The sequence below is a fragment of the Triticum aestivum genome, chromosome 7A (assembly GCF_018294505.1).
Source record: "Triticum aestivum cultivar Chinese Spring chromosome 7A, IWGSC CS RefSeq v2.1, whole genome shotgun sequence".
In the NCBI taxonomy this organism is placed as follows: Eukaryota; Viridiplantae; Streptophyta; class Magnoliopsida; order Poales; family Poaceae; genus Triticum; species Triticum aestivum.
In genome coordinates, this window is record NC_057812.1 from 18,802,857 (window position 1) to 18,813,295 (window position 10,439).

Here is a 10,439-nt window from a genome sequence, read left to right on the forward strand (position 1 = left end):
TAGGGTACGAAACCACCTCAAAGCTATTCTTTCCGATCAATCTATCTTAGAGTTCGTACTAAAATAACACAAAGCTATTCTTTCTGATCGATCTAACCAAGAGTTCGTACTAAAATAACACAATATGATACACATCAACCAACTCTAATGTCACCCAGATACTCCAATGTCACCGCGTGTATCAGTGAGTTGATTATACGATATGCATCAAACAATTTCAGATTCATAATACTCAATCCAACACAAAGAACCTCAAAGAGTGCCCCAAGTTTCTACCAGAGAAACAAAGACGAGAACGTTTATCAACCCCTGTGCATAGATTCCCCAATGTCACCCCGGGAATCCGCTAGTTGAGTGTCAAAACACATATCAAGTGAATCAATATGACACCCCATTGTCACCACGGGTATTCAAATCAAGACATACATCAAGTGTTCTCAAATCCATAAAAGTATTCAATCCGATAAAACAAAATCTCAAAGGAAAAACTCAGTTCACAACAAGATAGAGAGGGGAAAACACCATATGATCCAACTATATAAACAATGCCCGCGATACATCAAGATCATGACATCTCAAGAACACAAGAGAGAGATTATACACATAGCTACTGGTACAAACCCTCAGCCCCGAGGGTGCACTACTCCCTCCTCATCATGGTGGCCGCCGGGATGACGAAAATGGCCTCCGGTGATGATTTCCCCCTCCGACAGAGTGCCGGAACGGGGTCTAGATTGGTTTTTCGTGCCTATAGAGGCTTGCGGCGGTGGAACTTTTGATCTAGGGTTGTCTTCAGGGGTTTTAGAATATTTGTAATTTATAGGGCGAAGAGGCGGTGCGGGAGGCCACCGAGGTGGGCGCAATCCACCTAGGCGCGCCTAGGCCCCCAGGCGTGCCTTGGTGGGTTGTTCTCCCCTCGGCGCTCCCCTCTGGCACTTCTTTGGCCCACTGGATGTCTTTTGATCCAAAAAAATCTCCAAAAGTTCTCGCTGCATTTGGAGTCTGTTTGGTATTAATTTTCTGCGATGTAAAAAAGAAGCAAAAAAACAGCAACTGGCACTGGGTACTATGTCAATAGGTTAGTCCCAAAAAATGATATAAAGTTGCTATAAAATGTTTGTAAAACATCCAAGAATGATAATATAACAGCATGAATACTTCATACATTATAGATACGTTGGAGATGTATCACTCCATTGCTTCCCCCATTATTAAAATTTGAAGCATATAAGAGGTTAAATGCAACAAACTTGTTAGCCCAATAGTTATTCCGTCCCCAACTGAATACATAGTTACATAGACAAACATGAGTTTGTTGTGTCAGCACAAATATATTTGTTTGCACGCTGAAACGCCGAAGAAATTACAAGCGTAGGACATGTAACTTATAACTATTAACCAAAAGGTAGTTGTTGCTTGCTGACCTAACCCGTTATCAGTATGCAGGGTTCATGCTCTAGATGCGCCTGGACTGCCAAGGCACCATGAACTATCTTCTAGCCCAGAAAGGAATCCGGACTCCCAAATTTACTTTGGTATCTAGGTGGAGCTAGAGCAACTTTTGAAAATGGAGTGGAAATATAGTTCTGAACACCAGTTTTTTCTTACCATAGTGCATTAAAATGAGGAAGGATTTGACTCCTTTTGGGCAAAACCTTGCAGGGAAATATGAGGTGGTTGAACCAATCGACAATGTCCCACCATCTTATCAAGTATAATTTTCTACAAATTCTCAAGACAAAAGGCTATTTCAAATCATACTAGAGGACATGATCAGTCCAATATTTCTTGATTTGCATCATAGGATGGTCGCGGTCTGCATCCACTTTTCCCTTGATGCACATCAAGATTCTCTACTCGACAAAAGGAAACAATTGATGTGCAAACCTAGTAAGAAAATTCTACTAAGAGGGCCACTAGTCATTTATGGGTTTTACGTGGAAAATGGATCAAATCAAGAGGAAATTCGTTGCACGAACTCTCTTTTATCTTTGACCATAGAAGAATCCATAAGAAAGTAATGCCAAGGATTTATGGAGAAACCGTTGAAAACATCTCATATACTCTAGAATTTTGTATTTACTTACAACTAATATAAACAATGATTTGCTCTAGAAACCACTATTAAGGTAATTGTTAGACCATATGATTGGGCATATTTTCCAGCATATTTAAGTATAAAAGAACGCAAACAATAATTCATCTAAGCAGCATGAGTTATCTATGGAGGATTGTTTTTTTATTTGTCTTGGATCCACCAATAAGGATTCGATTGAAAGTGTAGTTTCAAACGCAAATAAATATGTTAAAAATAATAATAATAGTTTTTTTTAAAAATATATCTGATAAATTTAAGTATATATGCGATGCTAAACGTCAAACTTGTATGTCAAAAAAAAAAATCTTACCTTGATATTTAGCCGCGTGATTATTTGAGTGATTTAAATACAACAAAATAATAATGGCAAATTAGTATTTGACAGAATGAGTTATAAATAAGTAAAAAATACGATCAGGTTTGCATAAATTAATAAATAAATGTATTTGTTAATAACATAGATTTACATAATGAATTATAAATAAGTATAAAATGTAATTAACTTTTTTGAGTATAATAACTGAATATAATATTTTTGATTGTATATTGACTGAATAAGTTATAAAAAAATATAAAATGTCTTGGTTTCTGATAAGTGTAAATAAAAATTAGTTTCATATAATAATGAATTAAAAAAGATATGATTAATTTTTTTAAGTGTAATTGAAACATTACTACTTATTATATTGACAAAGATATTCACGAGAAAAGAAAAAAGTTTTGCTAAGTTTGTATTACGTGACCTAAACCATATATGAACCACTGTTTTCTACCCTTAACCTCCTTTTCACTCTTTACCACTTTATTAATCCTCTGCCTTCGATGAAAATATAGAGTTGTTTATTGCACTACTTATGTGGGTACTATTATTATGCCTTAAGGTAAAACAGACAATGTAATGATTTGAAAGTAGAATGGATGTTAAAAGTATAAGGACGAGGAAGTATAGTTACACGTCCAACAAATACTTAGGCTAGAGTGTGGTGTTGTCCAATTTGAGCTCCAACATAAAAAATTGTGATTGCAACATGTAATCATGATTTGTCCGAAATTGTATTGTGTGACGGACTCTCGTGTGATATGAATGGTATGTGTCCTGTATTTTGTGTATGTTTATCTTATGCTAGGTTTAGATGTTAATAGAGAAATTGGAGAAAGACATAATTATTGTTTCTCAAGTCCCATAGTTGGGTTATGCTTCATGTTCTCCTTTAGTCAATCAACTTTCTCAACTTGACAAAAGGAGACATGTGAGATCACGTTAAAATATGAACACTTGAGTGTTCCATCCGTGATGTAGTATTTTATTTCCTGCCACATAATTTTGGTTGCCTATAACATGTAGGTGTGTCTTATGGCGTATGTGCTCTTCAACATCTTTTTCATTTACGGCTCTCCCTCATCACTTTTCAAGCACAATAGTCCACGGGCACACAACCACATGTTGCTTGGTTGCATTTTTTATAGAGCTGGGAACACGAAAAAAGGAGAAAGCTTGGTTGTAGCTTTGCAAAAAATTGGTATTGTAACTAGAAAAATATATACCTACAAAAAGAATTTCAAAGTAATTCAATCTTTTTTGCGAAAATTATGGTAGACTGTTGCAAAAACATCACCCAATTAAAGCAATATTTTATGAATGGAGACATCAAGAAATAGACTAAAAAGCATGTTTTTTGGAAAACGGTTTTTGTTAGCAATAGCGCCTAAAATATTTGCAGCGTCACACAAACTTTGCAACATAGCAGTCTGGCTGTGTGGCTGCAAAAAAAAGGTGGCACCTGGTCACGTCTGTTTTTCTTCTTCTGTTTTCTGGGTTTCCCCTTTTTAGCTTTTTTTATTCCTTTCCTGTTCTTCCTATTTTGATTTCTGTACAGGTTTTCTATTTTTTCACCCTTTTTTGTTCTTATTTTTTTTAAACACATCTCTATTTTTTCAGTACACAATGTACATTTTTCTTATACACGTGTAACATTTTTTGATAAATGTTGAGTATTTTTTAGATACATGATATTTTTATTCTTGTTTTCGAATTTTTTTTTGAATACATGCAAACCATTTTTTACTATTTTTTATGAATTGTTTAGTACATGTTAACAATTTTCAAATAGAAGTTGACATTTTTTTAATGGCACGAAACAGTTTTTGCGTTGCCTAAAAAATAGTAATGTCACGAACATTTTTGGGGAGTGCGAACTATATGTGCGAGTTGAATTTAGGTTTGAACTACTTTATTTTGAAACTTAATTGGATTGTAATATTTATATTTGAACTACTCTTGCATTTTAGTATTTTGCACTCCTTGAAGATTTGAAATGCCATTATTTTGAGTGTTGCGTACTTAAAATTAAAAAAACAGGGGCAAACGTTTATGGAACAGGTTTTGATGACCGGCTACCGTATCACTGTCCACAGACGAGTCCCAACCAGCATGCGAGCAGATAGTTTGTCTGTTTTAAGGGTTGGCAGTGGAGATGCCCTTAGTTTTCGCAAAGAAAAAGGATATCTGGAGCTAGATTGAGTGAGGAATGGAATTTCCATTCATTGTATAAACTTATTTTATTTCATTCCTTCATAATGGGGATAAGTTGTGCAGGTATATCATGCTCGCAGAAAGCATGGACCCTAATAAACTCATCTTCAATCCATAAACTATATATCGGGCCACTGTGCGAAGAAACAAAACCAACAAAACCCTTATATCTGCGTCTGCTGACGCTCATTTAGTCTAGACATGCCATTGCACATGCTCCCCACTGCGGCTCCTCATGCCCCGGCCGTCTTCTGGTGCATATATAGGCGCCGAACCCTAGTTGGCGTGCAATTGCTTTCCTCTGCTGAACAAAATACAAGGGAGTGATCATGCCGCACGTCATGAGGATGAAATGTACATGATCAGTAAGAGTCGATGGAGGAGGCATGACAAGAAAAAAAATTCATAGCGAAACCATAGGGCGAGCATGCGATTGAAACCATAGAGTCGATCGAGCAAGCGAAACCAACGCTCATGGCACCGCCGGACCCTCTCTTCAGTTCTTTCCTAGCCAAGGCCACACCGAGTGGCCGATGACCTCGCCATGCGGCGGCGGCCGGGACTTCGCCGGCGGCCAGTTCCGGCTCGTCGGCTTCGACCGTCGCCCTCGACAACGAGGATCAGGTGACTCCATTCTCCCTGCCACCAGGACTCTAAAGTCAAATGAAAAGCAGAGGGGGTTGGGCTGGGCTGCGACGGGGGGTTAGGATTGGCGAGCGCAGCAATCGATTTAGCGTTCCGCGCCGAGGCATCGAAGTTGCGTAGTCGGCTGGCGGTGCCAATGGGTTGCTCTCTGTCTACAAAATGGTCGACAACAGAAATGGTGAATTTGCATAGTAGGGATGTTAATATACCGACATAAGACCGCGTGCTTACATAATACATAGAAGTTAATTTTTTCCAACTGAAATTTGAAACTGCAGAGTTAGTAGGAGTATCATATATTCATAGGCTTGAAGATGGAGCAGCAAAGTTAATTTCTTCAGCGGAAATTTGAAACCGCAAAGTTAATAGTACTATATATTTATAGCCTCGGAGATGGAGCAGGCATATACGAGTGAAATTCAGTTTGCCAGTAGCTTTGCGTACGCACTCCCCTTACAAAGCAGAGTACAAATACAGGGGCAGAAGCAAACGGAGAATATACTCAGCAGGAGTTTGGTCACGCTGTGCTTCTCTCAACATGATCAGATTCCTGGGGTTGGAAGCTGTTGAAGTTCATCAAATTAGGAATGATTTGACATCACGTTGATCTACTTCATGGTGGAAAACTGATACAAGACCCGTTGCGAACTCGGTCTGAGCTTGCTCTGTCACGTGTGTGAGGCTGTGAGCTGACCACAAAAGTTGCAGGGAATTGGCAACAGCGACCCCAATAAGCTTCAAAGATTGCAGTGTTAGTGTTGAGCACCTCGCAGGCATCATTTGTACCTGAAAGATTACACATATATCATTATCATTACGGCACTTTACAGAAGTATATGGAACTTACTGACATTGTAATGCTTACAGAAAGAGAACCAACATACCAGCTGGAAGGTTCATCTGTAGAAAAGCACTGAACACACATCAGGCCGATTCAAGGATCCATCTTGCATCTGTGACAGTGCTTTGATAAAAAAAAATGCATGTTTTTCCTGCACGGCAAGTCGCGTCACCAGACCATGCATACCGTCTTCCAGCTTGACCAAGGTTGAGAAAGAGGCGCATATACAACAGAGACTACGTAGTAATGGAGAGATTCCACGAGAGCAGAGTGGTATGTCAAAAGTGTCTGTCAGACCCAAAAACTATGGACTATCACTTCCAGAAATAAGACTGAAATGTGGTAACTAGGATAACCGATCTTTACCCTCAAAAGCGTCGATCTGTGTGGGAGACTTCAGAAATCTGCACCGGGAGCGGCAGCAATGAAGCTGAAGAAAAATACCAGCAGCAACAATCGATCATCAAGCAACGTCGTCATCATCTCCCGAATTGCAGCAGCAGAAATCATTGTCGTCGTCGAAGTCCCTCTTGGCTGCTAGATCAAGAACGGGAGAGCATGAGCAAGCTCAGTTGTGCTAAGTGTATAACTAGCGACTGCTACTGAACGAAAGGGATTTAGCTGACCTGTCGCTCTCACTCCACGTTTGCACCACCACCACAGGCGAGGAGGAGCTCTCTCTTTCTCCCATTGTAAGTATGGAAGAACTAACATGATAACAAAGAACAGTAAGTATCAGTACCCCTAATCACTTCATGGCTAATGTAATTGTAATAACTAGATGAAATCAATATACATAGCTGTTTATGAACTGACCAGTTATCAGTATGACCACTTCACAGTTCAAAACTTCTGATGCGCATCCGAATGGGATCCCGCCGTTTCCAACTACACTTCTGATAAATCACTCAGTCTTGCTCCCAACACTAGGATGTTTGTCTGCTTCAGCTACAGAGCTACTCTACTGAAATATCATCTCTCGGGCTCATAGATATCAAGATACCTGAAATTTTAAAAATGATCCCATTCTGAAGGAAGATTAATTCCCCCTAGCATGTACACTTAAGGAAGCATCATGAGTTACCTTTCTTCGGTTGGATCTAGTAGTAAGCACTAGCAAGTTTCGAACCAATCAAACAGTGTACCATAAGTCAGGCTGCATCGTGAGTTGCTCTAGCTTCGCCCATGGTCTGGAAGTCTATTGTTCTGCAAAGTTCGGTAACAAAAAAAGGCTTTTCAGATTCCATACACAAAACACGAGCGTTTTAAGAGTCCAAATGCCTATCTTTTAGACTAGATTTAACACACGTATGTGTCAGTGCATATAGGCACAACTGGTAATGACAGGATGGCATACAAACAAAAGACAAATAGAAGCATAAACAAACACTTGTTTTGCTAAAAATAGGAAACAGTCCAACGTAATGTAGTGTAACAAACGTATAGTGAGAAAGTGGCGAAAGCAGAGGGAGAGCTGAGCTAGACCAGCATGGTGGGGAAAGCCGGCAAGGAGACTCTCTGATGTCGGCTCCAGGAAGAGGTGAAGAATCAAAGGAGATCATCAGGGCTGTTAGAGAAAAAGAAAAAGATTAAAGTAAGTAGGCTATGGCATACAGATACAGTAATAGCACAGAATGCATCTCAGTTGATAGCTGCTACTACTGAACAAAAGAGATATTAGCTAGCTAGCTGACCTGTCTCTCGTCATTGGCATGATGATGACCACCTGCGAGGAGGAGCTGTCTCCTTCTACTGCAGGGTCGGGTACTGCCGCGAGGCCTTTTGTTCACAAACTGTAATTTGCAAAGTGAAACCGATGAAAATCACATAGTTAATGACATATATAGCTGGTGCATTATTTCATCAACATATATTTGCAGAACGTGGATAACAACATATACAACCTTAGATTTGCAGAACATGGATAACAATATATACAGCCCTCATTCTTTGTCCACGAACAAGCAAAAATATAGTGGCAGCAACAAATGGATACAAGTAAATTATCTCTAAAAACAGAGTACTAGTAACCGCTGTGAATCTGTATTCATAAAAAATTGCACGTCTCCAAATCAGGTTTCATCGATTCTATGGTATTCCCCAAGAGCCGATTTTCATCAGGGCCAGTAGTTGCCGCTTTTAAACTCCTGATATCTTGATATGGCGCTGTAGCACGCTTCATCACCTCCATTATATTGACTATTGAGCCTCCAAAGAGCAATTCACTCTGACATTAGTTCGCAGCATATGAACATCAGGGTGTATCTCAGCTTCACTTTGTGGCATATAGACGGCGCCACCAGCAGACTTGGAAATCTGGCGTGATTGCGGCATAACAACATCTGCATCTTATTTTAGTAGCAGCATCTGGTGTGGTGTAGTCCATTGCGTCTTCCACGTCTTCTTCCCAGCTGAAATGCATATGCAGAGTATGCATGAGTTTAAAATTCAGCAGCAAATGTATTATGTGTTTGCAAGCTGAAAGAACATCAGATGACATCAGATGTTCTAAGTACACACAGAACATGTTTGACTCACCAAGTTATCAGCATGATCACCCACGCTTCAGAGATGCTTGGACTGTCGAGCCATCACGAACTAGCTCTCTCTTGGATCAGAAAAGGATCCGATGAATCCAACTTCACTGCGCATTATGTTTGTCCTTGGCAGCACCAAGTTACTCGGCATTATCGCTATCTGTTTCATATCAGGTATCAACATTTCTGACATTTTAAAATGCTATCATGCTGACAGTGAACACTGAACCAGGTGCTCTTTTCTTTAACAAACTAACATTATGTTCTTTTATCTGCTACGAAATTGATTGTATGAAATAAAAGCAAGGTGAAAGGAAAATTGAAGCAGAAACCCTGATATAAAACAAAAAACTAGCTGACACGGTAACATAGTCGTGTTTTTGCTGAAAAAATGTAATTTGCAAGGTGAAATCAATGAGAATCGCAAAGTTGATGGAATATGTAGCAGGTGTGTTATTTCATCAACCCAAATTTGCAAAACATGGATAACAACACATATATGATGAGCCCTCATTCTTCGTTTATCAACAAGCACAAATAGGGGCAGAAAATGAATAACAACATATGCAATCCTCATTTTTATTTCCTTACAAACAAGAACAGGTATAGTGGCAGCATCAAATGGAGAGTAACTAATCATCTCCAAGAAAAACAGAGGAAGTGCTAATAAACAAAGTTAGTCTTTATTCACAGATCACAATTGATTGCATGCCTCCAAATCAGGTTGATCCATTCTATGGTCTTCGCCAAAAGCCGGCTGTCATCCGGGCCAGGAAATGCCATATGTAACACGTTTTGAGATCTTGAAATGGTGTCGTAGCATGCTTCATTACCTCCGGCGCATTGAGTTCCCCAAGAGCATTGCGGTCCTCTGACATCCGCGGAGTAGGAACATCAGGTTGTATCTCATCTTCACTTGCAGCTTATAGAGGCTGCAATCAGCTGACTTAGAGCCTGTTTGCCAGCCCTCCACTCCTCACTTCTCAACTCTCAACTCCAGGTAGATGCGGAGCAGGCGGAGCATCACTTTGGCAACTCCAAGAAAATAGCCGACGGGCCACTCCGCTGCGAGGAAAGCGCAAAGCTAACTCATTTGATGCCACTCCGGCCACTCCAGGAGCTGAGCTGCGGAGAGGAGGGCTGCCGAACAGGGCCTTAGAATTGCAGCATCACAACATCTGCATCATAATTACTGCAGCATCTGGTGTGGTGCAGTCCATTGCATTTTCCACGGCTTTTCCCCTGCTGAAATGCATATACAGAGCATGCATTCGTTTATTCAATCAGCAGATGTGTTATGTGTTCGCAAGTTAAAAAAAAACTTGGGAAATTGCAAGTATATGAACACCATGCGACATGATATAACTTAAAAAAAATTGGTGCTTGTTGAACCGACAAGCTATCAGGATGATCACTTCAAGGTTCATGTTTCAGAGGCACTTGGACTGTCGGGACATCGAGAACTCTATCCTGGATCAGGAAAAAGATCTTATAGCTTCCAACTTCCCTCGACATTATTCAAATATCCTAGGCGGCGCAGAATGTATGGATGCTTGTTTACTTCAGATTGAAGAGCTCTGTGCACAAATCTCATCTAGCAAGCAGAGTTGCTCCAGTTCCACCTAGATATCAATATTTCTGCATTTCAAAATATTTTTGGCATTTTAAAGTAGTGCCATTCTGAACACACGTCTTCAGTTTTAACAAACAAATGAATGTGTGATTTTTTTTCTCTGCTACAGAAGGGTTTGAAGGAAATTAAAAGCAACCTCAAGGAAAATCAGA